The sequence below is a fragment of the Hemicordylus capensis genome, chromosome 14 (assembly GCF_027244095.1).
Source record: "Hemicordylus capensis ecotype Gifberg chromosome 14, rHemCap1.1.pri, whole genome shotgun sequence".
NCBI classification, from domain to species: domain Eukaryota; kingdom Metazoa; phylum Chordata; class Lepidosauria; order Squamata; family Cordylidae; genus Hemicordylus; species Hemicordylus capensis.
In genome coordinates this window covers 20,255,698-20,278,969 of record NC_069670.1, presented here as the reverse complement: position 1 = coordinate 20,278,969, position 23,272 = coordinate 20,255,698, and the positions used below count along the sequence as shown (strand labels likewise).

General features: G+C 50.0%; 1 protein-coding gene across 4 annotated transcripts in view; it reads right to left on the bottom strand.

Moving 5' to 3' along the window:
• The window catches only part of ADAMTSL4 (ADAMTS like 4), a 75,776-nt gene extending 61,087 nt beyond the window's left edge, over positions 1 to 14,689 (bottom strand). For 2 of the 4 annotated variants that reach the window (XM_053278500.1, XM_053278497.1), the window contains exons 1-2: positions 13,575 to 13,973; positions 12,745 to 12,844 (exon numbers count right to left, since the gene is read on the bottom strand). The gene's annotated coding sequence lies outside the window, so the exon portion shown is untranslated. Of the gene's footprint in view, positions 1 to 12,744; positions 12,845 to 13,574; positions 13,974 to 14,594 lie in introns of those variants that run through there. The other 2 variants (XM_053278499.1, XM_053278498.1) reach the window with 2 other exon arrangements.
• Between the last annotated feature and the right edge of the window lie 8,583 nt (positions 14,690 to 23,272).

Genomic DNA, 23,272 nt, shown 5'->3' with positions numbered 1-23,272 from the left:
TTTGTTCTGGACCGCAGTATCAAGGCAGTGCGTGCACACCTGCATTCAGAATGGGGCCTTCCTGATTCAACGTGAGCAGGAACTAAAATGAATGGAGCAGACATCCAAAAACTTGTGAGCGCATGCACACGCCTTAGAGGGAACTGTGATATGAACATAGGAAACTGCCATATACCAAGTCAGACCATTGGTCCATCTAGCTCAGTATTGTCTACCCAGGCTGGCAGTGGCTTCTCCAAAGTTGCAGGCAGGAGTCTCTCTCAGCCCGCTCTTGGAGATGCTGCCAGGAGGGAACTTGAAGCCTAGATGCTCTTCTCAGAGCAGCTCCATCCCATAAGGGGAATATCTTACAGTGCTCACAAATCAAGTCTTCCATTCATATGCAACTAGGGCAGACCCTGCTTAGGAACATAGGAAGCTGCCATATACTGAGTCAGACCATTGGTCCATCTAGTTCAGTATTGTCTTCACAGACTGGCAGCGGCTTCTCCAAGGTTGCAGGCCAGAGGTGTATCTAGGGAAAATAGGGCCTAGGGCAAGCACTGAAATTGCACCCCCTGTCCAAACATCTGACACCCATCTTTCAGATAACTTTACCATCATATCAGCTGAAAAATTCAAGTCAAGCTTGTTAAGCTTTTAATATTTCAAGAACTATTTAGCAGTGGATGTAGCCAGACCAAAAAATACTGGAAAACTACAAATTTCAGTATAATGGGGTTCATGAAATACCCAAATACTATGTGGAGGTGTACTTGGAAAACTAAACAGAAGTGCCTGTCTAATTCTCTACTATGCATTGTAGCATTACATAAGCTTTAAAAATAAATGGAGAATTTGACTTTTCCGAGATACTCTGAAAATAATTAAAGCATATGCAGAGTAAACTGTGTCAATGCTTGGAATATAGTCTAGTATTTCAGAAAGACAGTTAAAATGAGATAAAGAGAGCAAGAAACTCCCAGTGGGCCTTAATACTAAGGATTTCACACTGATTCAAAGACAAACTCACCATTAATAGCCATATTATTAAGACATCATATTTAACTCACTTATCACAAGAAGCAAAGTAAGAGCAAATGAATACAATCCTAGCTCATAAGGATCAGCTCAGTATTCACAAGCCCTGATTCTCTGTACATAGTGCCAAACTGAATATGTGTACAGTGACATATTATATTATTATTTTTTAATTACCTGTAGCCCCTTCGAGGGGCTTCCTAAAGGCTGGGGGGGGCGGTCTGCAAAGGTTCCCCCTCCCCCACTGGCCTCTAGGGCCTTGTAGGGACGATCTGAGCATGTGTGGTGGACATTTTTTTAAAAAAAAAATTTAATGGCCGCTGAAAACAAAATGGCCACCGCGCATGCTCAAATGGCATCTACGAAGCCTGGCATGGCCTAGGGCCTCACAGAGGTCATTTGAGCATTGTAGTGGTCATTTTGTTTTTGGTGGCCATTTCTGAAATTTTTAAAAATGGTAACCCCCTTCAAGTGGCGCCCGGGGCATGTGCCCTGCCTGCTCCACCCTAGATACGCCCCTATTGCAGGCAGCAATCTCTCTCAGCCCTATCTTGGAGAAGCCAGGGAGGGAACTGGGAACCTTCTGCTCTTCCCAGAGCGGCTCCATCCCCTGAGGGGAATCCCTGACAGTGCTGACACTTCTAGACTCTCTTTCATATGCAACCAGGGCAGACCCTGCTTAGCTAAGGGGACCAGTCCTGCTTGCTACCACAAGACCAGCGGCTTTGCCTGGGGCAGCCCTGATCCTTGGGCCGGTCTTGACCTGAGGACTGAGAGAGAGATGCAACATTGGTGTTAGAAGTGGGCATCTCAGCCAGCCCAAGGAGGAAGCAGGAGAGGGAGTATCGGCTGTAGCCCAACGAAGCGTCTGCTGCATCTGCGATCCGGCCTGCTGCAAGATCGTGCTCCTCCCTGGAACTCTGCACTTCCCTTCCAGGTGTCAGGATCCTCACCCACCCCCCACCCCCAGGGGGCAAGCAGAGCCTGAGAACCTCTTGCGCTCATGACTGCATAATGCGGTGGGTGGAAGCAGTGGCCTGCCTTGAAAGGCACTCCTCGAAGGCAACGTCTCAAGCTTGGCCACCGCGCGTTGACAGGACCAGGGCTCTGGGCCGTGCGGCTCGCTCGCTCGCTCATTCAGGAAGCCTCTCCCGAGAGCCAGAGGGGCTGGCGGAACATTCCAGCTCATCTCTGGGCCCGCGGGGAGCACGCTCCACTGACCTACGCAGGAAAAAGGCGTCAGCTCACAGGCCGGCCGAAATTCGGCTGCTTTCGCCACAGGCCGCTGGGATGGTCACCGAGGGATGCTGAAGAGCAAGGTCCACATTCCAAGCAGGGGGAGGAACTGGAAGGAATGCAAATTGCCCCGGGGGGGCCTGCCAGATGGGTTAGAGGTCTCCTCCGCAGAGCAGCAGGGAAGCCTCTCACCTCCCACCGCCTGCAGCCCCAGAAAACAAGCCGACGACATCTCCCTCGCGAGCTCCCGAAAGCTTCCCCAGGTTTTGTCGCAGCTCGGCTGTGAGTTAACTTTGCACTGCATCTGTGCCAGACACACGCTCAGGTAAAACACAGTCCCTGCCAGAGCATTCAAACCTCCTTCCTTCTTTCAATCTCCCAAGGCCCCCGGCCTCCTGTCCAGTTGGTTACACCTAGGAACATCGGAAGCTGCCATATACTGAGTCAGACCCTTGGTCCATCTCGCTCAGTGTTGTCTACCCAGACTGGCAGCAACTTCTCCAAGGCTGCAGGCGGGAGTCTCTCTCTCAGCCCTAGGAGTGAATATGGGACCTTCTGCATGCAAGCGTACAGGTGCTCTTCCACAGCCCCATCCCCTAAGGGGAAGATCTTCCAGTGCTCACATATAGTCTCCCCTCCAAATGCAAACCAAGGTAAACCTTGCTTAGCAAAGGAGACCATTCACATTCCCTACCGCAAGACCAGGCACAGGCGTTTGGCCACCAGGCGACGGAGTGCTATTTCGCTGCCAGGAATTGCCTCCCAAACACACACGCAACTGTTCTATGCCTTCCAAAGTCACAAAAATGTGCCTTCTGCTGAGTCAGACCATTGGTCCATCTTGCTCAGTATTGTCTACACTGACTGGCAGCAGCTCTTCCGGGTCTTTCCAGACCCACAGCCACCTGGGATTTCTGCACAGATGCTCTACCACTGAGCTACAGCCCCATCCCCAGAGATGGCATACATGGGTCTCCCATCTGGGCCCTGACCGCACCAAAACCTGCTTAGCTTCAGCAAGGTGGCTGGATCGCGTACCCTTAGACCAGGGCTTCCTAACCTGTGGCTCGCCAGATTTTCCTGAACTACAACTCCCATCAGCTCCAGCTACAATTTATTGTGGCTGAGGATGATGGGAGTTTGTTTGTTTAATTACATGTATACCCCACTCTTCCTCCAAGGAGTACATGGTTATTTTTATCCTCACAGCCACCCTGTGAAGTAGGTTAGGCTGAGAGATACATGACTGGCCCAGAGTCACCCAGTGAGTTTCATGGCTGAATGGGGATTCGAACTCAGGTCTTCCCGGTCCTAGTCCAACACTCTAACCACTACGCTATGCTGGCTCTCTGGGAGTTGTAGTTCAGCAATATCTGGAGTGCCACATGTTGGGAACCCCTGCCTTAGACCATGATCTGGGACCCATTTGTGCTTAATTTTTTTTTTTAAGTGCCGGCTTTCTTCTGGTTTGCAAAAACCGATTTCATGGCCTGGTTGCCTGGAGGCATGGGTAACTAGCCACTAGGTGAGTGGCGGTTTCAAAACCCTTCGACTCCGTGTCTGGCACGACATTTCCACACTCCTGACATGACTGAAAACCAACAACCTTGTGATCATCCTCAGGGGAGGGATGATCCTGACCCAAATTCTTGCTGCGTTACATGGGACAACTCATTACTCATTTTGTTGGCGATAAGCACTGTGTGTGTGTGTGTGTGTGTGTGTGTGTGTGTGTGTGTGTGTGTGTGTGTATACACACACACACACCGGTTGCTGTGGAACAAAGAACACACTCTTTCCCACTTCTCCTTCCTTCCCCCTCCAGAAGCTCACTGCGGCCGCAGCGGCTGTCTTAGCGGGAACCCTTGCTCCCATGTGTATCTTGCCCTGGCTTGCACGGTGCTCTCCGATCCCCAAGGGGGTTCTCTGCCAGGCCCTCAATCGCCTCTCAGGACGTGGGGCAGCGTGCTAGAGCCTCGCCTCTGCTGCCTTTTCGTTTCTTTTGCATTCCCTGGACGGATTCAGAGCACCCAAGGATGGTCTCGCGTTGCATCATCACATAGCAATGTGCCGACGGCCGCCCCTGTTGGAGGGGTCCTCCCATTTGCCGGGAGGATTCAACGGTGAGAAAACTGGAAGCCAGCCCGGCTCAGAAGGCATCTTGGTACCTCATCGATATGTCCTTCAGAACTTCAGAACAGCCCTGCTGGATCAGGCCCAAGAAGGCCCATTTAGTCCAGCATCCTGTTTTGCACAGTGGCCCACCAGATGCCGCTGGAAGCCCACAGGCAGGAGTTGAGGCCATGCCCTCTCTCCAGCTGTTGCTCCCCTGCAACTGGGACTCAGAGGCATCCTGCCTCTGAGGCTGGAGGTGGCCTATAGCCCTCCGACTAGTAGCCCTTGATAGACCTCTCCTCCATGAAGTTATCCAAACCCCTCTTCAAGCCATCCAGGTTGTTGGATGCCACCACATCTTGTGGCAGAGAATTCCACAAGCTGATGATGCGTTGTGTGGAAAAGTACTTCCGTTGGTTGGTCCTAAGCCACGTCCTTGTTGTGGTTACCTGGTTGCATCTGTGATGAGAGGAAGAATGTGGAGGCAGGAAGAGAGTGCTGCTAAGACGTCTAGCAGTGGTGCAGTGGCACAGAATGAGCAAGGCGTTTTTAACGTTTTTGTCCAAAACGGCCTTGAATTTTTAAAGAGGGAAGTGCAGGGCCTATGCTTTTGGAGCTCTGCTTTCTGCCCTAGGAGAACAGGCGGAAATCAGTCCTGAAATGCAAATGTTTTCAAATATACGCACTGGGGAGTCTGGAGGATCTTCAACAGGAGGGTTTCCAAAGTCTTGCGTGCCACCACCCAAAAGGCCCTGTGGTTTGCGCATCCCCACCTGATCTTATGAGATGACAGGGCAAGAAGCCTGACCTCCAGGGCTGACCTTCTAACTCGGACAGGCTCCTATGGAAGAATGACTGACTTGTGGGGAATGGACAGGCCCAAGTGCTGGCCCTAGAGCAGAGGTTCTCAACCTTGGGTCATGATGGGACCCCAAGTCATGAGGGGAGTTGTAGTCCAACAACATCTGGGGACCCCAGGCTGAGAATTCCTGGCCTAGATGCTTATTCTTCCTTTACCTTTGCTTCGATCCAGAACCAGCTTTTGCCCCAAGCTACAGCTAGTGGCATTGCTTCCATTTCCAGGCCTTTTTTTTTTTTTTCTCCTGGTTTTAAAGGTTTTTTAGCCTCAAGAGACAGAGGGAGTGCGGGGGGCAGGGGGAGAGACATATCCGCTCTATGAACTTCTATTGGTTTCATACCAGTTTGCCTATCATGGCTTCTTCCCCAGGGAATGCTGGGGGCTGTAGTGGCGAGGGGCCTGCGGATTCCGCTAGAGGTCCCCTCGCAGATGTGAGTTACCTGGGGAGAGGAGATGTTGACCTACGTCTACTATTTCCATTTGGTGTGGAGAGGTTGGTCAGAGGACGAATGAGGAAAAAGAGGTATGTATTCTCTGCAAAAAGGTTAGAATGGATCCCTTGATGCTGGCAGGGTTTTTTTAACGGGAGAATCCCAGATCTGCACATGCAGGACCACTTCGGGCCTTTAAGCTCTGATTCTCTGAGGTCGTCTGGAATTTTAACTTAATTGAGAGGATAAGAGAAGGATCAAGAGCTGGTGGTAGCCAGCGTGACTTGTCCCCTTAGCTAAGCAGGGTCCGCCCTGGTTGCATATGAATGGAAGACTAGAAGTGTGAGCCCTGTCAGATCTTCCCCCTCAGGGGATGGAGCCACTCTGGGAAGAGCATCTATGCTCCAAGTTCCCTCCCTGGCAGCATCTCCAAGATCGGGCTGAGAAAGACTCCGGCCTGCATCCTTGGAGAAGCAGCTGCCAGTCTGTGACGACAATACTGAGCTAGATAGACCAATGGTCTGACTCAGTACATGACAGCTGCCTATGTTCCATTTCTCTTCCAATGCCCCTCAGGCTTCTGGGGACTGGAAACTGCCAGCACTCGAAGAGTTAAGACCCCCAACCCGTTTAGGCCTTAATCCTGAGCACAAACCTTTCAAATCCCCTTCTTGTGTCTGCCTGGAGCTTGCACCGAATGGAGCAGATTGTTCAGGCGCTAAAACCTGACTGGGGTGAGTGTCAGTTGGGAGGGGGTAATGGCTCGTGGAGTCTCTCCAAAGCAGATTTTTTTAAGTGCCTGAAGATCATGTCAAGTTTGATTTCTCCCTGGAAAAAATAGCACCAAAAACGGCACTAACCCACTTTGGGCAAGAAGGAATTGTGGTGTGTGTGTGTGTATCTAAATTCCTGGGGAAACTTCATCTGATGGTTTCTGCCTGGTAGGCATCTGCTAAAAAGCAATGGAGCTTCTCATCTTGTTTTGGCGACCCAAACACAAACATGAGTGAGATTGTCTTGAAAAAGGGCCGAATCAGCTCCTGCCACTGTTCCAGATTCGGGAGTTCCATCCCTTGTCATGAGGCCCCACCCCTTGAGAGATGATTTTGCTAAGCAGGGTTCACCTTGGTTTGGATTTGAATGGGAGACTACATGTGTGAGCACTGTAAGATATTCCTCCGAGGGGATGGGACTGCTCTGGGAAGAGCACCAGCCTGCTTGCATGCAAAAGGTTCCATGTTCCCTCCCTGGCATCTCCAGATAGGGTTGAGAGATAGATGCCTTCTCATAGCACCTCTATGAAAGGACTCTCACCAGTCAAAGGACCTTGGAGAGGTCCTGCCAGAAACCTTAGAGAGCTGCTGCCAGTCAGTGTAGACAACACTGAGCTAGATGGGCCAAGGTCTGACTCAGTAAGGCAGCTTCCTATGTTCCTAGAGGTGCGGAAGAGAAAGGGTTTCCCCTCCACATACACATTATTGCAAGAGCTTGTAATGTCAGCCAAACATTCGCCTTGGCTCCACACCAGGTTCTGATACCTGGAAAACATTACAGATCTTTTTCTCCTGGAGCTGAAAGATTATTTTTAAAACACAAACAGTTGTACTCCCAGACCAGAACAGAACAGTGCACAGCTGAGTATTCTCAGTCTAGGGTGTTGCTTGCAAACGAAAGGCAGGGCCTGGTACCTCAATCATTTTTCATTTCTTTTAACTGCAAAGAAGATGCATAAGTATATATGACTGCTAATATTTATATGCTGCTTTTCACTGAAAGTTCTGGGGAGGTGGTTTACTGATATATAAGCACCTGCGCTGCTCACATAACCAAGACCCTTAATTCAAGCTAGAACTGGAGTGGGTAAACTTGGCCCTGGGCTTGTTGTAGCTGGTCTTGTGGAAGCAAGCATGAATGGTCCCCTTTGCTAAGCAGGATCCACCCTAGTTTGCATCTGAATGGGAGACTACATGTGTGAGCACTGGAAGATATTCCCCTTGCGGGATGGAGCCCCTCTGGGAAGAGCAGAAGGTTCCAAGTTCCCTCCCTGGCAGCATCTCCAAGATAGGGCTGAGAGAGACTCCTGCCTGCAGGCTTGAAGAAACAGCTGCCAATCTGTGTAGGCAATCCTGAGCTAGATGGACCAAGGGTCTGACTCAGTATATGGCAGCTCCCTATGCAATAAATTGTGGCTGGGGAAGATGAGCACCGTACTTCAACAACAGCTGAAGGGCTGTGTTTGCCCACTCCTGTTCTAGAATGACCTTTGAAGATGGTTTGCAAGTTTGGAAAGTTTTCTTTAGCTTCAACAGTGGGCGCAGAAAGAATCTCTCACCATTTCTGTTGGACTTGGACATTTTGCAGCTATATAAAATACGTGTGTTGCATTCTCTGCAAGGCAGCCAAAGCTAATTGACAGCACAAAGACCGCAGTGAAACAAAAACATTTCAAGAAAAAGTCAGCCTGCCAAACTATCTAAAATCTTAGAATGCCCCATAGAATGAAAACAAACCACAAACCACAATAAAGCTTCTTTCGAGACAGTAAATCAAGCCACAAAGCCTCAAATACCAGCAAAAAGATGGTTTAACATCCTGAAAACACCTTTAGATACAAGCAACTCTTCCAGTCAGGGATGGAGCCCGACAAGGCACCCTCAGCAGAGATTCCAAGATGTTGCGGGGCCACCACAAGGAATGCCCTGCTCCACGCTGATGCTGATCTCTCTTGTGCAAAGGCGAGAGCAGGAGAGCAGATCAAAGAGGGATGTGGAAGAATATCTGGGACAAGATGCCACCTCTTTTTAACCACATACAGGATCCACTTCTTTTTAACCACACCCATTTAGCACCACCCATCTTCAGCCACGCCCCTTCTATAAAGAAATTGGCACAAAAGGAAGTTATAAAACCATGGGTGGGTTCAGCCGTCACACGGAACCATGGTTAATTTCACTTAAATTAACCTGTGAAATTGTATGTCCAAAGCCGCGCCAGTCAATAAACTGTGGTTTATTTCAGGCAACTGAATCATGATCTTAACCCAAAGGGTCAGGACTCAACAAAAAAAAACTGCAATAGGGTGAAACAAACCGAAACTTGATTGTTGTCTGTAGCACCAGTCCAGGTTTGTGAAATAAGCTGTAGTTAAAATAAGCTGTGCTTTGACATGATGCTCATCTGATCTCTGAGCATGTACAAAGGGGCTCCACTTTTTGAGAAACTAAGCATTGCCCACACACCTCCTGTGAAAGCATTCTGAAAGCACACTCCAGCAATGCAATCCTGTGCATGTTTACTCAGGTGTAAGTCCCACTGAGTTCAGTTTAGCTTCTTTCCAGGAAAACCAGATACAGGATTGAAGCTCAGGCTTTCCTCTCTCTCTCTTGGGACTTTAAATTAAGTTAGAGCTTGGGCTGATACTCCCATCACACTGCCAAACCCATCCTCCAGGTAAAGACAGACTTCGCCTGAAATCTCATCCTGGGTGCACACCCTGTGATACTGGGGCTTATTTCTGAGTAAATATGCACAGGATTGCACTGTTGGTATATTTGGAGCAGCCACGGTGGGGTGCTTACCCACAGGGTGAACCTGGCCTCACAAGCCGTGCTACAAAAGTGTACAACATATCAGGAAGTCCAATGCTGCATTGGTGAGCAAGTTAGCCCTCCACTCTAACCCTTCCCCTCACATATCGGATGGGTTGTCCAGTGAAGCAGGCGTACATTCATGCATATACACCTCCATCCCTAACTACACAGCAAAACGTTTTAAACTCCACTCCCCCAACCATGTACCACGTGGGGAGGTATATTGGTGATGTCACAGGTACTGGCCAATAAGTACTCATTAACACAATCAGCATCATAGCAGGAACCAACTTTTCTCCAATTCAACCTGAAAGCATGCCGAAAACATGCAGAAACCATTTTTTCTAGAGCTCTACTAATGATTTTTTTTTAAAACCTAGGCACATTTTGAGCACCGTGAAGATGCTATTGAATGTCTCCCTGCCACTTTTAAACTGTTATGTCCGGTATTGTATACAGGACTCAGTCCAGTAAGTGGTACAGGCAGCTGCAGAGGAAAGCAGGGAAATTCTAAGAACTCCAGGCTAGTCAGGATATCCCTTAGTGGGGAATATACCACAGGAACCTAGGAAGCTGCCATATACTGAGTCAGACCACTGGTCCATCTAGCTCAGTATTGTCTGCACAGACTGGCAGCAGCTTCTCCAAGGTTGCAGGCAGGAATCTCTCTCGGTCCTATCTTGGAGATGCTGCCAGGGAGGGAACCAGGGACCTCCTTCATGCAAGCAGGCAGGGGCTCTTCCCAGAGTTTCCCCTCCTCTAAGGCGAAGATAACCCCAGTCCCTTTGAGACAGTAGTGTATGAAATTGTGTGTGTTTGTGGCGGGGGATATAGCAGCACCTCCCTTACTCCACACGAGCAGAGAGTGCAAAGATGTCCACCCACTTCTGTGGAGTAGGGGAAAGCGGCAAGAATTGGGGAAATGGTGGGGAGATGTCACATCATTCCAACCCAGAGGCTGCAAAATTAATCTCGACACAGGGCAGTGACACAGCTTTGAGCTGGCCGGATCCCACCCTTGTCAGTAAACAGTCACAGCCACGCAACCAGCACCCATCTGCCACCCGCTTTCTTAAACGGAGCCCTCGGAATGGGAGAATGTCCTGTCTTGTTTCTCCCTCTTTCCCGGTCAGATGTCAAAGACAAACAGAAGAATGGAGCGTTTGAGAACCCGTCTCGGTCGACATGCAAATCTGCAGTGAGGAATTTGGAACCGTGTGTTTGGATCTGGGTGCCCCATCGCAAAAGTATTACCACTGAGCTGGGAAAAGGGGCAGCCGAAGTGACCGGGAGGGTGGGGTAGGGGTGGGGGTCAGTGCACCTTTCCTACAAAGAAAGGCAACAGCGTTTGGGACTTTGTGGTTTACGGGGCAAGAGGGGGAGAGGACTGAGAAGGTCGGGATCGAAGCCGATGAAATGATACACAGCGTGGGCAGACATACTTCGGAGACGGGAGACTGCCTTCTCCTGAGTCAGGCCCTTGGTCCATCAAGCTCAATATTGTCTACTCTGACTGGCAGCAGCTCTCCAAAGTTTCAGGCTGGGGTCCCAGCTCTGTCTAGCGATGTTGCCCCAGGGGCTGTACCTGGGACTTTCTGCCTGCAAAGCAGATGCCCTGCTACTAAGCTATGGCCCCACCCCCTGATTTTCTGCCTCTTCCGTAATACCGGAATATTTGGGAACTGTTTGGCAAGCAATTCAGGATGGACCGAAGAAAGCCCTCCATCGGACGACATGCAAGTGCTTTAGGGAACCTAGGAAGCTGCCTTATACTGAGTCAGGGCCTTTGTCCACTTAGCTGGGGATTGCTTACACGGACTGGCAGCAGCTCTCCAAGGCTTCAGGCAGGAGTCTCTCCCAGCCCTACCTGGAGATGCTGCCAAGGATTGTGCCTGGGCTTTTCTACATGCCAAGCAGATGCCTGACAGCTGAGCTGCAGCCCCTTGGCTGCCACAAGATGTGGTGATGGCCACGAGCTGAGGTGGCCCTAAAAGGGGACTGAGCACATGCATGGAGAAGAAGCGTTATGTCAGTGGCTATTACAGTAGTCACAACAGTCAGATGGAACCTCCATATTCTGAGGCAGTATACCTCTGAATACCATTCACCAGTCAGCAGCAGCAACAGAAAGGGGCGACTGTTTTCCTGCCCCGCTGGTGGGCTTCTGGAGATCTCTGGTTGGTGATTGTTGGGTGCAGGATGCTGGCCACTGTGGCTGGGGATGATGGGAACTGTAGTCCAAGAACAAACAGCTAGAGCGCCGAAGCTGTGCAGCCCTGGTCTAGGTGGACATTCGGAAGAGGGCTCTTAGGGGCTTATAGATGTTAGATATATTCTCAGAGAAGGAATGGGACCACCAGTGGCTTTTCCCCGTGATCACCAAAGGGAACCTCCATGTACAGAGGAAGTCAACCTCAGAATACGAGATGCCAAGAACCAACCACAAGAGACAGGCTGTTGTCTTTGTGCCCTCCACGTGAACTTCCCACAGGCATCTGGCTAGATGGAAATCTAACGCTGGAGATCTGTGCTCTGATCCAACAAGGCCGTCCTTATATAAGAACATGCTGTATACAAAACTTTCCACTGTTCCCCAGGCATGGAAGGGAAAAGATTCAAAAACTTGATTCCATAAAGACAGGAGGGAACCACCCCAAGAAGAATTAAACAAACAGCTCAAGGCTCTGCAGGCTGAAGGCAATCTCATCTTCTCTCCTATCCAGTTACCCGCTTCTGCTGACCAGCCGCAAAGAGACAATAGTAACAAGATCACACCCTTAACAAGGAGGTAAAATAAGGTGGCTTTCTCAGAGGCCAGTTCAGTTTGGGAGAACAGGCATACGATACCCAGATTTATTAACCCACCCTCCGCTTGAAGGCTCTGCTCCGCCACACTCATCTTCTTTTATTTAACACCATCCAGCATCTCGTGGGTGGTCCGGAACCGGAATTATTCATAGACACACAGGGACAAGTGAGTGAAAAAGGCCCCGCTGGTTTCAATTTAAAAAAAAGCAACTCAGCACATGCTTAACTTGCTCGCTGAAATCAACGGGAAGTTAACGTGTGATTCCCCTCGGCTGGATCATACCCAGACTGCTTCCCAGGTGCCGTACACACAAGTGATGCCCTCCTCTGATTCACAAAAACTCCCACATAAGTAAAACAGCTGTAACCATTAGTTGTTACAGCCATCAGTCATATCCATTATCAGTGGGCAGTTCTGCCCCAGAATTCATTTAGGGCTCAGGTGTTGGGAAAGAGTGCCTCTGAGCATAAGTAAAGCACTTTCTCTGGTCCACTGAATAACAGCCATCCTACACACATTTGGGATGGAGGGCCACAATTCTAGGCAGGTATTTTTCCTGCAAAAATTATTTTTTTCTGCACATCTTTCCCTGCACAAATTAAGTCTACATCAGCTCCCTTCCTGTAATAAATGTCCTCTGCAGGGCAATTTCTCAACAAGGAATTTGAAAATAAGCAAACCTACTGTTTCTCCCTGGGTCTGGAGGTACGGATCCAGGAATGGGAAGCAGGCAAAGGCAGCTGAAGTCTTGGCTGTGGTCTGTCTGTGAATATATATATGATCTCTAGAGGAAGAAGGACAGAGAGAGAAAAAAGTGAGCCCATGTATTAAGGAAGCAGGGAAGAGAAAAAGTGGTACCCAAGTCTACATGGGAGAGGGCTGCCCACCGAAAGAGGTGACGGAAGTCTCTCTTGCAGGTGAGTAAAGTGCTAAATCAAATACAGTAACTCCAGCCTGAAGCATGTGGGGCCCAGAGTTACCTGGGCCCCCACTCCCAGCATGTTTAGGCTGCCCAACCCTATGTGTGCCTGTTCAGAAGATCAGTGGGGTCTCCAGAAGTTCATGGGGGCCCACACCCAAGGCAGTTACATCGAGATAGATAGATAGATAGATGGATGGATGGATGCAAGGAAGCAGGGAGGGAAGGAGGAATGGAGAAAAAGAGAGAGCGCTGCTGGGATAGATGGAGGGAACAGACCGGGAAGGAAGGAAGGAGAAGAGAGCGCCGCAGGGAGGGATAGATGGGAGGACGAGGGGGTTGCGCGGGGAATGGAGGGATCAACAGATCCTGGCAGGAAAGGAGGAAGGGGCAGAGAGCCAGCCCAAGGGGCGATGTTCGGGAGGTAGATCTAGACAGAGGCAGGGCGAGGAAGAAACTGGGAAGAGATGGAGAGGAGCTGCTGGGGCGCCTGCCTCATGTGCCGCTGGATGGACAGCAGAGAGAGGCGGGCGGGCCACGCGGGCGAAGTGGAGGGTGAAGGTGCGTCTGGAAGGCTGGAGCCGGAGAGACTCACGGGGCTAGCAGAAAGTCCGGGCGGGCCGGCGGGCGAGCTCTCCGCCGGCGGCAGAAGCCCCCACCTGGCGCTGCTGCCTCCTGGGCGTCTGGCGCTCTCGCTCTCCCCGCAGCACGTTTCCCAGAGAGGAGGCTGCTAGTCCCGCAGACGACGCCGCCGCCGCCGCCGCCTCCTGCTCCTCCCGGAGCAGCGTGGCCGGCTGTCGCTAGTGGGGCGCAGATCGCCGCGATCGGGGGCCCCCCAGCACCTCGGCCCCCTCCAGCCCTGGCCGCCCAGCTGCTCTGCGGCGGAGGAGAGGCGCTTCTGCTTGGCTCCGGCGGCGGCGGCGGCTGCAAAAGTTTGGCGGAGCGGAGCGGAGCGCGGAGCGGGCTCAAGCGGGGCCGGGCTGATGCCTGCTGCGACTGCAGACTCTCTCTCTCTCGCTCCCCCCCCCCCCGCCCTCCTTGCCTCCTGGTGGTCAGCGCCTTGGCTCCCTCCTAGGCAGCCGCCTCCGATTGGCTCCGCGCCCCCCACCCCGCCGCCACTCCAGCCTCAGCCGCCGCCGCCGCCGCCTCCTCCTCGTTCCCGATCCATCGATCCACCGTCTCTCCGGCGCTCTGCCCTCCTCAGCTCCTCCCCACTTTGCTCTTCCTGACAGTCCCACCAGCGACGGGTCACCCTCTTGCCTGGGGGTGCGTGTGGGGCCCCCTTCTTTGCCGCCCCCCCCATCCCCGCACGTGGATCAGAAAGTTAGGAAAAGCCAGGCAGCCCCAGGCGCAGTTTTGGGCTCCCCGTGACCTTTGACCCGCAATGCAAAGAAGCATCGATTCTTGCTTCTTTTGTATCTCCAGGAAATCAGCTGAAGAAGCCGACAGTCACAGTTCTGAAAGAGGCTTCGTGATGTAGACTTAATTCGCTTGGGCGAGCTGAAAGTTACTCACTGGGACCAAACGAGGGGGGGAAAGGACAGAAAAAGTTGTTTTCCCTGTTCCCATTTAAAACAACCACCACCACCACCATAGGAACCAAGCAGATACTCACATCTCTCCTTAATGCTTGACTTTAAAAAGCATTCTCTTAAAAGACGGAGGGAGAGAAGATGGCTTTAACCAATCAGTGGCAACACCAGGAAAAACGTGTTTGGGTTTTTGCACAAGCAGAACCTCCCTGTTGTAGCATGGCACGAGCTCTTGTGCAAGGCCTTGCGCCCGGCTGTGTGGAATAGCCGTTGCTTCCCTTCTGCTCGTCATTCTGTGGATCCAGCCCATCGCTTCTTAAGAGTTTGTAGATATAAAGATACGCAGACTATGCTGCAAATAGAATGAAAAACAGGAAGAACTGAACAATTCACCAGCCAGAAAGTATGCAATTAATTCAGTGAAGCAAACGAATGCTACAGCTACGAGTATTTAGATACGGCTTCAAACAGGTTCTCAAAGCAGTTCACACAGATAAACAAATAAAGATAAACAAACATCCCCCTGTCCCCAAAGGGCTCACAAGCTAAAAAGAAACCTAAAGTGGACAGCAGCAACAACCACGGTTGTTGAATGTGTGCTGGGACTGAATAGGACAAGCTGATCTCCCCCTATATACATAATACCCATCACACACACACACACACACACACACACACACACACATTCCCTTCAATTCCTCTGGAAATGCTGCTGGAAAAAAACCCAATAAATTTTTTGATGTGTATGCCTGTTCCAGTATAGCAAAAATTCATTCCAGTTTTGGTCAAAATTTCTTTCTCTTCTTCCACCTTTTTTCTCCTCTTCATTAAATCAAACAAAACGAATAAATCATTGAAAACAAGGCGGCGGCCTAGCTTGTAAGGAACAGTAGTGTTCATTCAATAACATGAGGGGAAATTCCCCAGTTGACAACTGAAGGACTTTCATAGCGTTTCAGCCTAAGAGCAGGTTCTGAGACTCAGCCTTTGCATAAATTATAATTATAATTATCATAATTAATAACAAGGAACTCGGGGCTTTGTTTGCATCTTAGACAGCGCATCAATTTGCTTTTTGTCATACCAGAATGTGACTCATCAAGTAAAGTACCAACTGGAAATGTGCAGAACCGCGCTTTTCGGCCGCTAAAAGTCTGTCCCAGAGTGAAGGTTTTGCAACATTTCCGGAATATGTCCAGGCTCAGGACTTTTGGCAACATTCCAGCGGAATTGTGACAGTCATGTGTGAAGGTTTCACAAAAGAAAAAGAAAATAAAAATAACGTCTCATGATCTCAATGCAGCTATAAAGCTCGGTAATACACACACGCACCCCACCCCCTCAACAAATTCCAATTCATTCGCAAAAGGAAAGGAATGGTAATTTCAGCGCAGTTGGAAGGCTCTGTAATATAGACCGAAATAACGAGAGAATCCATTAATCTCATTGTAGGGAACACTGTTTTAAAACTTTGTCCTATCACAAACACAGGCCCCCAAATCATGATTAATATGCAAGTAAGGGAAAGAGACTCTAATTGTTTCATAGTAGGTTTCCTGTATGACTGGGACATTTTATCCATAAATCAAATAAGCTCCCTGGGGTGGGGGCCATCTCTACTAAAATAGGTGTCCTGATCAACACATTTCAATATTAAAAACAATAATTTTATTGAAGTACAGGTGGCAATGCTACTGGTGGCAAGGGCCATCTTAGAAGTGCCTCTTCTCTCTCACCCAACAGGAAAGCCTCTTCTAAGATGGCACAAGCCATGACCTATGGATGCATCATGATGCAGAACCACGGGCTGGCTGGCACAATTGTAGAAGAGACATTCCCTCTTCTCTCTCACCTAGGAATTATTTCATTCAAACATGCAGGTGCTCTTCCCAGGGCAGCTCCATCCCCTGAGGGGAATATCTTGCAATGCTCACATATGTGGTCTCCCCTTCAATTGCAAACCAGGGAAGATACCGCTTAGCAAAGGGGACAACTCATGCTTGCAGCCACAAGACCATCTCTCTCTCTCATGATTTAAAGGTTTGATCATACATACACTTTGAGGGCATCAATTGCCAAGGTGTCCAGATGCCAAAAAGGATGGCACTCCTGTGCTTTCAGTGGTTGGGTGAGAGAGAAGTGGGAATACCTCTTCTGAGCGGCTGGAATTTGTCACACATGGAAGAGAAAAGCAGCATCTGCTAAAATTCACAGCTCTGTGTAGTGATTATAGGTATAGCAGCCCAGCTCTGTTTGCATCTGGTCAAGGGTGCCATGAGAGGGTGGCCCTATGGGGTAAGACGGGCCTCCAATGAATTGCTCAGAGCCCCGATCTCAATAGCCACCTGGTTCCTCCGTGACCTCTTCCTGAAAGGCAGTGCAGCAGTAGAGACCTCCTCGCCTCACCCAGGTCTCTGCTGTTTCCACTTTCATCGATGCTGTATTATAATATTAGACACTTTTAAAAAAGTAATTATCCAGGGTACATGATTGAGTTTCATGATCCAAAGTGGGGCTATGACCCCAGGTCCTGGATCTTTAAGCACCTAGCAACACCTCTGCAACCTGTCACCAAACTGATTAAGAAAGAGGAAGGAAGGCAGGAAGGCATTCTTATTATTTTATGGCATCTCTGAACTTTAAGACCTAGGGAGGGAGAGCCAGGTTTTAATTTGAGGCAAAGCTCATTAGCAAGTAGCCCCAAAACTCATTTTCAGAGCAATGCCCTGGCCTGGGCATATCCATAGTAATAATGCCAGAAAAAAGTTGTGTTCCTGAGCCCACACAGAGTGCCCACCCTTGACCACCACCACCACCACCCCGATTAAATTCACATGCTGTGGGAGCAAATCTCCCACCAGGGCTCCTTTGTGCTTGGTTACAAAGTGTGCAACCTTATTTATCCTCATTTGAAAACAGGTTTAGATCCAGCTCCAAACATTAAACCCTGGGAGGAATAATGGGCTAGGAACAGGAGCAGGAGACTTGGCTAGAACAAAGCCAGAGGGTGACATGAAGGCATCACAAGGAGCCGAGCGCAGCCCAAAGATGGCTTTGTTGCCAGTTCCCGCTACGGACACCAAGGGAGGTTCACCGAGTCCCTTCCTGGCATGTCCCTCGGCCTGCGGAGGGGGCCAGGCGGCTAATCCCGGCTAAAACCCACAAATCAGGGAGAGGCTGCCAAATGCGGCCAGCCAGACTTCGGGAACACTTGTTATGTCTGCCTGGCTGAAAAAGCCACCGAGAACCTCTCCCACGGGCTGGAAGCAAGCGCCTACCCGCCCCCTCTCCCCCCCCCCGGCCCTGGCCCAGCATTCTCCATAGCCTTTAATTAGTCTTTTGCTAAGAGGTTCAATCGCTGACCTCTGTTTACGGATTCCAACTCTGCCGGCCTCACCACTGATGAAAGCGATTCTGACGAGGCCCCAAATGAGCCCCGCCAAGGGTTTTATGAGCGCCCGAGGCAATGCAGGCGCGGCGCATAGCACGATGCCACAGGTCCCATTTGCCACCACTCCCTTCGGGGTCTTTGGACACAACTGGTGTCTGGCAGGACAAGGGTTGGGGTCTCCCTGGATTTCTGTCGACCTGCCTGGTTTGTTCGTTTTCTTCATGCCCTGCTTAACCTGGGCGAGTTTAAAAATCATTCCTTTGAGTTTCGGAGTCTCTTTGACTCTTTGAGTCTCAATGGCTACTAGTCTGGTGGCTATGGCCACCTCCAGCCTCAGAGGCAAGATGCCTCTCAATCCCAGTTGCAGGGGAGCAACCGCAGGAGAGAGGGCCTGCCCTCCCCTCTGGCCTGTGGGCTCCCCAGAGGCATCTGGTGGGCCCCTGTGGGAAACAGGACGCTGGACTGGATAGGCCTCCTTGGGCCTGATCCCGCAGGGCTGTTCTGATGTTCTCTTGGCCACACTGTAGCGTGACGAGGAAGCCGGAAGCCAGGGAGGGGATTAGCAGTCTGAGAAGCAGGTTAGCACGAAATGGATTGGTGGTCGCTTCAGGACTCACACAAGAAGTTCTTCTTTACACAGTGCAGAACTGATCTGCAGAATTCTTAGCACTTCGCAGAATTCATGTATGAAATTTGCTGCCACAAGCTGCAGGGGCTTCAGATGGCTTTAAAGGGGGTTAGGCACATTTGTGGAAGAGCAGACATTTATCAGCGACTCTTGGCCACAGGAGCTAAAGGGAACCTCTAGGCAGTATACCTCAAAAACAAAAAACAAAAAACAGCTGCTGGAGCAGGTTGTTGCCTGCTTGTGAACTTCCTAGAGCCATGTAAATTGGCTACTGTGGGAAAGCAGGATGCAGGACGGACTGATGCAGGTCTGATCCAGCAAAAAACACACAAATCACCACCTTTCCCTTTGCCCTGTATGGCCCATCCTCCACTCCACCTCCTTGGCGCTTTCCAGATTAGCTGCTCAACAGCAGCAAAATGCTTCCGTTCAGGCAAATCGCCTTCAAAATGTAAACAGCAGGGGGAGCAGCCTCACGGAAACTAACAACCCCCCCAAAACAGCAACTTCTTTATGCTATATCGTCACATATTGCTATAGCCGCACTATATTGCAGCGACTGAATTCAAAACAAGGCACTGGAAATGTGAACGGTACCCTGATGTCAGCGTAGGGACGGCGGTGTCACCACACAGGAAGTGTGGAAGCACACTTCAGAGATATGTCGTGACCCAGTTGCAGGGTCTAACGTGGAAAGCACCCTTGTCAAATTCAAGTCAGCACGAGTAATAAAAAAGAGAGCAAGTCAGCGTACGTGTGTGGAGTGCCTGGAGTCCTCACTGAGTACCCACAACCGGATCTTCACCCATCTGAGCTTTGAGCTGACATGGCATTCCCAGGCTTGGTTGGGCCTCAGCAGTTCTCCTTTTCCAAGTCACTTCAGACGGCTCTGTCCCCAAAATGACCTTCACGGAGAGGTCTTCTGTCCCTCCTTCTGAAATCCAGGGATTGAGAAATAAGCAGAGTTGAAGCTCCTCCACCTTTTACAGCTACAAGCTCTGATATTTTCTTTTTTCCTCCCACATCTAGTCCTGATCCGGGTGCTGTATATTTTGGCCACGACGTTAATGTGCTCTTAAGCACCTCTGCGCATAAAGGCCGGACTGTTAGTGCCGCTCCCAAAGGAAGGAAAATACTGGCCGACAGAAAGCAACCTTGTTGTCTCCTTTGCTCTTCAAACCGCAGGGTATAAGGGACCTGGAAGGCAGAAGCTGAAATCCCTCCAGCTATTCAGAAAGCAAACGGAAAGGCCAGCCCAGGAAAGAGACCTCTATCTCAGGGGATTCAGAGATGGGATTTTCACAGGAACGTCCCTCTGCTAACAGAGCCCCGTGTCAAGAACCAGACATTCACGAGATTGCTTAGCCCTGGTTTGCCGGTTATCTGGCAAATCCCTCCTGATCCCCTTCTGATGCTCAATCATGACTCTTGCTCAGAACTCAGGTAGGTTCAGAGAGAAGCAGCTGGGCATGGGTCAGGTTGTGGGCAGACAGAGACCTGAGGGACCAGAGGCGGATAATGTGGTCCAGTTAGGCAGAAGTAGAGGCCCAGGGCAATAAGCCAAGGACCATGAGAAGATCTTTGCGGAATGAAGATCAAGGCCGAGATTGTCCAGCGCCCTGTTTCCCCCAGTGGCCCACCAGATGAAGCCACTCAACCAGGAGATGAAGGCATGCCCTCTCTCCCGCCACAGCTCCCCTGCAGCTGATATTCGGAGGCATGGTGCTTCTGAACATGGAGCTAGCCCATCAGTTAAGAACATCTGAGGCAGGGCAGAGGCGGATAAGCAGTCAAGGGCAGCTCAATTGTTGGGTCCTCCAAGGAAACAGCCTGGAGTATGGGGGGGAAATCAAGTAAGGGAGCTTTAAGCAGCTTCTTGGCACTGTCATGGGAGGAGAACTGGTCTTGTGGTAGCAAGCATGACTTGTCCCCTTAGCTAAGCAGGGTCCACCCTGGCTGCATATGAATGGGAGACTAGAAGTGTGAGCACTGGAAGATATTCCCCTCAGGGGATGGAGCGGCTCTGGGAAGAGCAGAAGGTCCCAAGTTCCCTCCCTGGCAGCATCTCCAAGACAGGGCTGAGAGAGATTCCTGCCTGCAACCTTGGAGAAGCCAGACTGGCTTGGAGAAGCCAGTCTGTGAAGACAATACTGAGCTAGATGGACCTACAGGTGAAACTCGGAAAATTAGAATATCGTGCAAAAGTCCATTAATATCAGTAATGCGAATTAAAAGGTGAAACTGATATATGAGACAGACGCATTACATGCAAAGCGAGATAAGTCAAGCCTTAATTTGTTATAATTGTGATGATCATGGCGTACAGCTCATGAAAACCCCAAATCCACAATCCTAGAAAATTAGAATAGTACATGGAACCAAGAAGACAAGGATTGTAGAAAAGAACAATATCAGACCTCTGAAAAGTATAAGCATGCATATGTATTCAGTACTTGGTTTGGGCCCCTTTTGCAGCAATTACTGCCTCAATGCGGCGTGGCATGGATGCTATCAGCCTGTGGCACTGATGAGGTATTATGGAAGACCAGGATGCTTCATTAGCAGCCTTCAGCTCTTCTGCATTGTTTGGTCTCATGTCTCTCATCCTTCTCTTGGCAATGCCCCATAGATTGTCTATGGGGTCAGGTCAGGCGAGTTTGCTGGCCAATCAAGCACAGTACACTGTATACTTTTCAGAGGTCCGATATTGTTCTATTCTACAATCCTTGTCTTCTTGGTTCCATGTAATATTCTAATTTTCTGGGATTGTGGATTTGGGGTTTTCATGAGCTGTACGCCATGATCATCACAATTATAACAAATGAAGGCTTGACTTATCTCGCTTTGCATGTAATACGTCTGTCTCATATATCAGTTCCACCTTTTAATTTGCATTACTGAAATTAATGGACTTTTGCACGATATTCTAATTTTCCGAGTTTCACCTGTATGTTCTGACTCAGTATATGGCAGCTTCCTATGTTCCTATTTTTTTTGCAGAGACAAGCTACCCAGAATGAGGAGCCCAGTCCAGCAACAGTTATTCAGGGCCAGCCAGGACCCATGGGATCCCTAGATCACATGGTCTGACTGGACCAATTAACTGCAGTACCCTCTCTTGCCATCATCTGCGGGGGCGCTGCAGTGCAACGATGGTTCCTTCTGCCTGAGAACGACCCCACTGGTGCAAGGAGTAGTAAGCCACCTTGATCCAGTTGCCACAGGGCCGGGGTAAAATCCTCACGGACCTCTGACTTTCCTGCGGAGAGGTGCTCAAATGTTCGTTTTTGGATGTGACCTTGTTGTCCAACTCTACAAGGCCTCTCCAACTGGGCCCCAGGCCAAAAGACCCTCGAAGCACACCGTGGATGTTACAGGTGGCACATTTTGGAAGAATGTGGTTCAGAATATAAAAGTGGGGGTCCCAACCTCACCAGCTCCGACAGCAGAATGGCAGAGATTCCTTCGTAGATGGTGCTGAGAAGAATGCTTTCGGATTGCTCTATCCTACCAAGATGCCATTCAAAGAAGTGCCCAGCGAAATGCACATCCTGCAGCACATCATCTTGCATAATTTCTCCATCATCACCAAAGGAGATGAACCAGGTACTGGTGCACCGGTGAAGCCCAGCTTTGCAAACTAAGGGTCTTCCACCCACACCTCAGACCTATTTGCATGTCTAGCAATCAACGTACCTCATGCAAATGGAATCAACAAAGACTGCCATATTGAATAGCCCTGGAAAAGAAGCATCAAGAACTCACGTGGACCTGCAGAGATCTATAACAACCAGCATTGCTACCATCTGACACTTCTCTGTCACCAAAGGAGGCAAACCAGGTACTGGGTGCACAGGTGAAGTAACTGGCCAAGGCCAGCTATGCAAATATAGGGTAAAAACCTTTAATAATAGGATTATTATGAGGACACTGTTCTCAACTGCTTGGCAGCATCTTGATGGGATGGGGGAAGAAGATGTTCCCTTGAATATGAATGTACAGCCCAGGGGCGTAGCAAGGTTGGAGGGGGCCCAGAGACAAGCACACTTCACAATATATAGTGCACTCACACTCACATCCCCATTATGAATACGGTGAATATCCAGTTCACATTGAATCTAGTTTTTTTACTCTCTGCTCCTGTCGATCTCCAAGAGACTCAACATAATTCATAGGGGGTGCAACATGGGCGGGTGGGGAGTCATGTGATGTGCCTCTGGGGGGCCCCTCGAGGCAGTGGGGCCCCAAGACGACTGCCTCCCCTTGCCTAATGGTAGTTACGCCCCTGGTACAGCCCAGGTTTACATATGTCCCAAACTTCTGTGAATATGACTTTCTGTCCTCCTCTCTTCTTTAAACTGTCCTCTCCCTCCACTTGACCAGAATAGAAGAGGGATCATCTGAAAGCTGAGGAGGGGAGGAAGAGGAAGGTCACAGACTACAATGGGGGGAACTAGAGGGAACCCTCCATCTCTTCCCCCAGGAACCGCACAGCTTTTGGCAGCTTTTTGGCAGCTTCAGGAAGCAGTCAGTGCCTTTGTGACATCAGAAGCCATGACTGTGCTCTCCACCCACACCTCAGACCTATTTGCATGTCCAGCAATCAACCTGCCTCATGCTAAAGGAATCAGCAAGGACTGCCATGCTTAGTAACACTGGCAAAGAAGCACCAAGAACTAATGTGGCCCTGTAGAGATCTACAACAACCAGCATTGCTACTCTTTGGAAACACAATAGAGTGA